General features: G+C 53.8%; 1 long non-coding RNA gene across 1 annotated transcript in view; it reads right to left on the bottom strand.

Annotated features, from left to right (window-relative positions):
• LOC120093210 (uncharacterized) overlaps positions 1 to 6,058 on the bottom strand; it is an 8,779-nt gene extending 2,721 nt beyond the window's left edge. Inside the window, exons 1-2 of the long non-coding RNA XR_015623036.1 lie at positions 5,953 to 6,058; positions 417 to 541 (exon numbers count right to left, since the gene is read on the bottom strand). This is a non-coding gene — a long non-coding RNA (uncharacterized LOC120093210). The remainder of the gene's footprint in view (positions 1 to 416; positions 542 to 5,952) is intronic.

A 6,058-nucleotide genomic window follows, 5' to 3' on the forward strand; every position in this document is an offset into this window, starting at 1 on the left:
AAGAACTTAATGAAGTTAAGTAGTTACTAGTACTTAAGAATAAATCAATTGACTAAGAACTGCCCCTTGGGGCTGGAGAGATGACTCAGAGGTCGAGAGTAATTGATTTTCTTTCTTTATTTTTTTTCTTTTTTCTTTTTTTTTTTTTGGAGCTGGGGACCGAACCCAGGACCTTGCGCTCGCTAGGCAAGTGCTCTACCGCTGAGCTAAATCCCCAACCCCAGTAATTGATTTTCTTATACAGGACTAGCGTTTGGTGATCAGCACCTCCCCAGGCAGCGAACAACTGCCTCTTAGTGCAGTTCCAGGGATGCAGTGCCCTCTTCTGGCCTCCATAGTCACCTGCACACGCATTCTCAAGGACACACACAGATGCACAGACATATACATAAAAAAAAAAAAAAATTAAAACCTACCCCGTAATTTGTACTGTGGCACAGGCTGTAATGCCAGCACTTGTGAGATGGAGGCACAAGGATTGGGAGTTCAAAGTTACCCTCGGTTACATAGTGAGTTTGAGATTAGCTTGGGCTCCTTGAGACTGTCTCAAAAAATAAACACAAGAACAAAGTTCAACAGCAAAGAACTACCCCTTATTTCTGACCTAGCACGCGTGGAGATGTGCTAGAACACGGCCCTCATTTTTTTTTTTTTCTTTTTTTTTGGAGCTGGGGACGGAACCCAGGGCCTTGTGCTTGCTAGGCAAGTGCTCTACCACTGAGCTAAATCCCCAACCCCCCTCATTTATAATAATAATAGCAAATGATCTTGTAGAGAGCCTGAAGGATGTCGACCAGGACAAGCAATTTGTACTTGAACTTCCTGCATAGGGAAGTAGAGGAGGGAGGATCGGATCAGGAGCTGCAGGTATGTGGTACCACCCACAGTGAGCTGTCCCCGCCCACCTCAGTCACTAACCACCCTCAGTGAGCTGTCCCCGCCCACCTCAGTCACTAACCACACACAGTGAGCTGTCCCCGCCCACCTCAGTCACTAACCACCCTCAGTGAGCTGTCCCCGCCCACCTCAGTCACTAACCACCCACAGTGAGCTGTCCCCCCTCCCACCTCAGTCACTAACCACCCACAGTGAGCTGTCCCCGCCCACCTCAGTCACTAACCACCCACAGTGAGCTGTCCCCGCCCACCTCAGTCACTAACCACCCACAGTGAGCTGTCCCCGCCCACCTCAGTCACTAACCACCCACAGTGAGCTGTCCCCGCCCACCTCAGTCACTAACCACCCACAGTGAGCTGTCCCCGCCCACCTCAGTCACTAACCACCCACAGTGAGCTGTCCCCCCCACCTCAGTCACTAACCACCCACAGTGAGCTGTCCCCGCCCACCTCAGTCACTAACCACCCACAGTGAGCTGTCCCCGCCCACCTCAGTCACTAACCACCCACAGTGAGCTGTCCCTCCCACCTCAGTCACTAACCACCCACAGTGAGCTGTCCCCGCCCACCTCAGTCACTAACCACCCACAGTGAGCTGTCCCCGCCCACCTCAGTCACTAACCACCCACAGTGAGCTGTCCCCCCCCTCCCACCTCAGTCACTAACCACCCACAGTGAGCTGTCCCCCCCCTCCCACCTCAGTCACTAACCACCCACAGTGAGCTGTCCCCCCCACCTCAGTCACTAACCACCCACAGTGAGCTGTCCCCCCCACCTCAGTCACTAACCACCCACAGTGAGCTGTCCCCGCCCACCTCAGTCACTAACCACACACAGTGAGCTGTCCCCGCCCACCTCAGTCACTAACCACCCACAGTGAGCTGTCCCCCCCACCTCAGTCACTAACCACCCACAGTGAGCTGTCCCCGCCCACCTCAGTCACTAACCACCCACAGTGAGCTGTCCCCCCCACCTCAGTCACTAACCACCCACAGTAAGCTGTCCCCCCCACCTCAGTCACTAACCACCCACAGTGAGCTGTCCCCCCCACCTCAGTCACTAACCACCCACAGTGAGCTGTCCCCCCCACCTCAGTCACTAACCACCCACAGTGAGCTGTCCCCTCCCACCTCAGTCACTAACCACCCACAGTGAGCTGTCCCCGCCCACCTCAGTCACTAACCACCCACAGTGAGCTGTCCCCCCCACCTCAGTCACTAACCACCCACAGTGAGCTGTCCCCGCCCACCTCAGTCACTAACCACCCACAGTGAGCTGTCCCCGCCCACCTCAGTCACTAACCACCCTCAGTGAGCTATCCCCGCCCACCTCAGTCACTAACCACCCACAGTGAGCTGTCCCCGCCCACCTCAGTCACTAACCACCCACAGTGAGCTGTCCCCCCCACCTCAGTCACTAACCACCCACAGTGAGCTGTCCCCGCCCACCTCAGTCACTAACCACCCACAGTGAGCTGTCCCCGCCCACCTCAGTCACTAACCACCCACAGTGAGCTGTCCCCCCCTCCCACCTCAGTCACTAACCACCCACAGTGAGCTGTCCCCCCCCTCCCACCTCAGTCACTAACCACCCACAGTGAGCTGTCCCCCCCACCTCAGTCACTAACCACCCACAGTGAGCTGTCCCCCCCACCTCAGTCACTAACCACCCACAGTGAGCTGTCCCCGCCCACCTCAGTCACTAACCACACACAGTGAGCTGTCCCCCCTCCCACCTCAGTCACTAACCACCCACAGTGAGCTGTCCCCCCCACCTCAGTCACTAACCACCCACAGTGAGCTGTCCCCCCCACCTCAGTCACTAACCACCCACAGTGAGCTGTCCCCCCCACCTCAGTCACTAACCACACACAGTGAGCTGTCCCCGCCCACCTCAGTCACTAACCACCCACAGTGAGCTGTCCCCCCCACCTCAGTCACTAACCACCCACAGTGAGCTGTCCCCCCCACCTCAGTCACTAACCACCCACAGTGAGCTGTCCCCCCCACCTCAGTCACTAACCACACACAGTGAGCTGTCCCCCCCACCTCAGTCACTAACCACCCACAGTGAGCTGTCCCCCCCCTCCCACCTCAGTCACTAACCACCCACAGTGAGCTGTCCCCCCCACCTCAGTCACTAACCACCCACAGTGAGCTGTCCCCCCCACCTCAGTCACTAACCACCCACAGTGAGCTGTCCCCCCCCTCCCACCTCAGTCACTAACCACCCACAGTGAGCTGTCCCCCCCACCTCAGTCACTAACCACCCACAGTGAGCTGTCCCCGCCCACCTCAGTCACTAACCACCCACAGTGAGCTGCCCCCCCCACCTCAGTCACTAACCACCCACAGTGAGCTGTCCCCCCCCTCCCACCTCAGTCACTAACCACCCTCAGTGAGCTGTCCCCGCCCACCTCAGTCACTAACCACCCTCAGTGAGCTGTCCCCCCCACCTCAGTCACTAACCACCCACAGTGAGCTGTCCCCCCCCCTCCCACCTCAGTCACTAACCACCCACAGTGAGCTGTCCCCGCCCACCTCAGTCACTAACCACCCACAGTGAGCTGTCCCCGCCCACCTCAGTCACTAACCACCCTCAGTGAGCTGTCCCCCCCTCCCACCTCAGTCACTAACCACCCACAGTGAGCTGTCCCCCCCTCCCACCTCAGTCACTAACCACCCACAGTGAGCTGTCCCCGCCCACCTCAGTCACTAACCACCCACAGTGAGCTGTCCCCGCCCACCTCAGTCACTAACCACCCACAGTGAGCTGCCCCCCCCACCTCAGTTCCTAATTACAGATACATTTCTGACCTGCTCACAGGCTGAGCCCACAGGAGACGTTTTCTCAAAGTTCCCTCTTCCAGGTGACCCTTGCTTGTCTCAAGCTGACTTAAAACTGCCCAGCACAGTTGGATAAGTGCTCAAAGCCCTCTCGTCTTGTTTTAATACCAAGCTTAGGGTGGCTTTGTGACTGAGACAGAACGAGGAGATGCTTCACAGAGTTGGGGGATTTTAAGCAAAGAGGCAAACAAAAGGGTCAGACTCAAGCTTCCGAAAAAGCACTTTTCTACCAGTGCAGAAGAAAGTGAAAGACTAAGACAGGGACCAGAGTTAGGAAGCTATTAAGCCAGGCTAGGGATGTAGGTCAGCAGAAAAGGAGGAAGAGGAAGAAGAAATGGGAGGAGGAGGGATGAGGAGGGGATAAGGAAGCTACCATCATTTACATGGAAGAAGCATTTCTTGGAATTACCTCAAGCTCTCCCCGGGAACCGCAGGGAGACAAAGCTCTGGTCTCCCTGCCCCAGTTCTCAGATGGCGTCATCTGGGAAGAGGGAACTAAGAGCTGGAGTCGGCCTCCATCTCAGGCACAAGGCCATCTTACAGCAAAGACAAACCAGGTTCCTGTTTGCCAACCTCTGTTTCTCAAGGACTGGGCTATGCCTCACCTGTAACCTTTATTCGGTTGCTTGCTTTGGTTAATTTGGTCATCCTGATTGGTGTCAGTAGTCTTTCTCCTCCCATTTTTGGGATTGATAGGAACCTTGCTTGAGAAAATGCCTCCCCATCATATCAGTCTGTATACAAACCTGGGGCGTTTTCTTGATTATGATTGATGTGGAAGGACCCAGGTGCAGGTCCTAGGTGCTTTTAGAAAGCAGGCTGAGCAAGCCAGTAAACATCATTCCTCCACGGCCTCTACTTCAGTTCCTACCTCCACATTCCTGCCTTGAGTCTTGTTTTTGTCGTGATGTAGAAGTGTGAACCTCTTCTCTCATGTTGCTTTTTGATTATGACATTTTTAAAAAGATTTATTTATTTATTATAGGAGTACACTGCAACTGTCTTCAGACAGATCAGAAGAGGGCATCAGATCCTATCACAGATGGTTATAGCCACCATGTGGTTGCTGGGATTTGAACTCAGGACCTCTGGAAGAGCAGTCAGTGCTCTTAACCGCTGAGCCATCTCTCCAGTCCTGATTATGACATTTATCACAGCAATAGAAACCTAACTAGTACAGCATGGATGTGTGTCTCTTGTATTTGTGTAGGAGCTGCTCTCTAATCATCTTGCTCTTCAGAGTCATTGACCTGTAGAGAGTAGGTCAACGCAAGCCACTAGAGTCCGACCAGAGAAATGTCCCGTGGAGACTGGAAGAGGTCAGGCTGGATGGAGGTATTGCCCAACTTCATCCTGGAAAGCTCTACTAGGGCTGGTGGGTGCCCCCTCCACGGCTCCCTCCTTTTTCCCAGCTCCCAGGAGTCAAAGCTTTTCTGTTCCCTTGAACAGCAGTGCACACTCTCGTGAAACTGTGTTACTCCGGCCCTCCCTTGAGTCCTGCTAATTGAGTGTGCCACCTGTTTCATCTTGGGACTTTGACAGATACACCTTGATTGAAGCAATTTACTACGCTAGGCTTATCCATAAACACCCAATTACAAATTAGTTTATGGAACTGCTTCCAAGGACTAATGACATACAGCTGGCCCCAAGAGGGCAGGACAGAGAACAAATACATCTTTATGAAATAGGAGGAGGCCGGGGGTGGAGCTCACTGGTAGGTTCCTGCCTCATAGATATACAAAGACCTGGTTCAGATTCTGTGTTGAAAGAGAAGAGACTCAATGCAGGGCAGGAAGCAAGGCTCTGGAACACCACATCCCAGCCTGAGGGTCCACATCAGCAATTTGTAACCTCTGGAACGCCTCTCTCTCTCTCTCTCCCTCTCTCTCTCTCTCTCTCTCTCTCTCTCTCTCTCTCTCTCTCTGCAAGAGCACCCCTTTCTCTCTTTCTCCTTCCCTTACCCCCCTCCCACCCCTTTCCCCACTCGACTTCCTTGGCCTTGGTCCCTGGGGCCAGTGAACTCACCAACCAGAGAGCAGCTTCCCAATAAACCTGCCTTTATTCTAATTTAATCTGGCAGCAATAACAGAAATGTGGAGACACAGAAGAAATAAAGAGATAAATCTGACTTAGTCACCGTTCTATTTCTGTGAAGAGACATCTTAACTAAGGCAACTCAGGAAAACATTTAACTGAGTTCTGCTTACAGTTTCCGGGGCTTGGTCTGTTATCATCATGGTGGGGAGCACGGAGGTAGGCAGGTATGGTGTTGAAGTTGCTAGGAGCTATGCCTGATCTGTAGGCCGAGCCTGG

The sequence above is a fragment of the Rattus norvegicus genome, chromosome 6, assembly GCF_021556685.1.
Source record: "Rattus norvegicus strain SHRSP/BbbUtx chromosome 6, alternate assembly SHRSP_T2T, whole genome shotgun sequence".
NCBI classification, from domain to species: domain Eukaryota; kingdom Metazoa; phylum Chordata; class Mammalia; order Rodentia; family Muridae; genus Rattus; species Rattus norvegicus.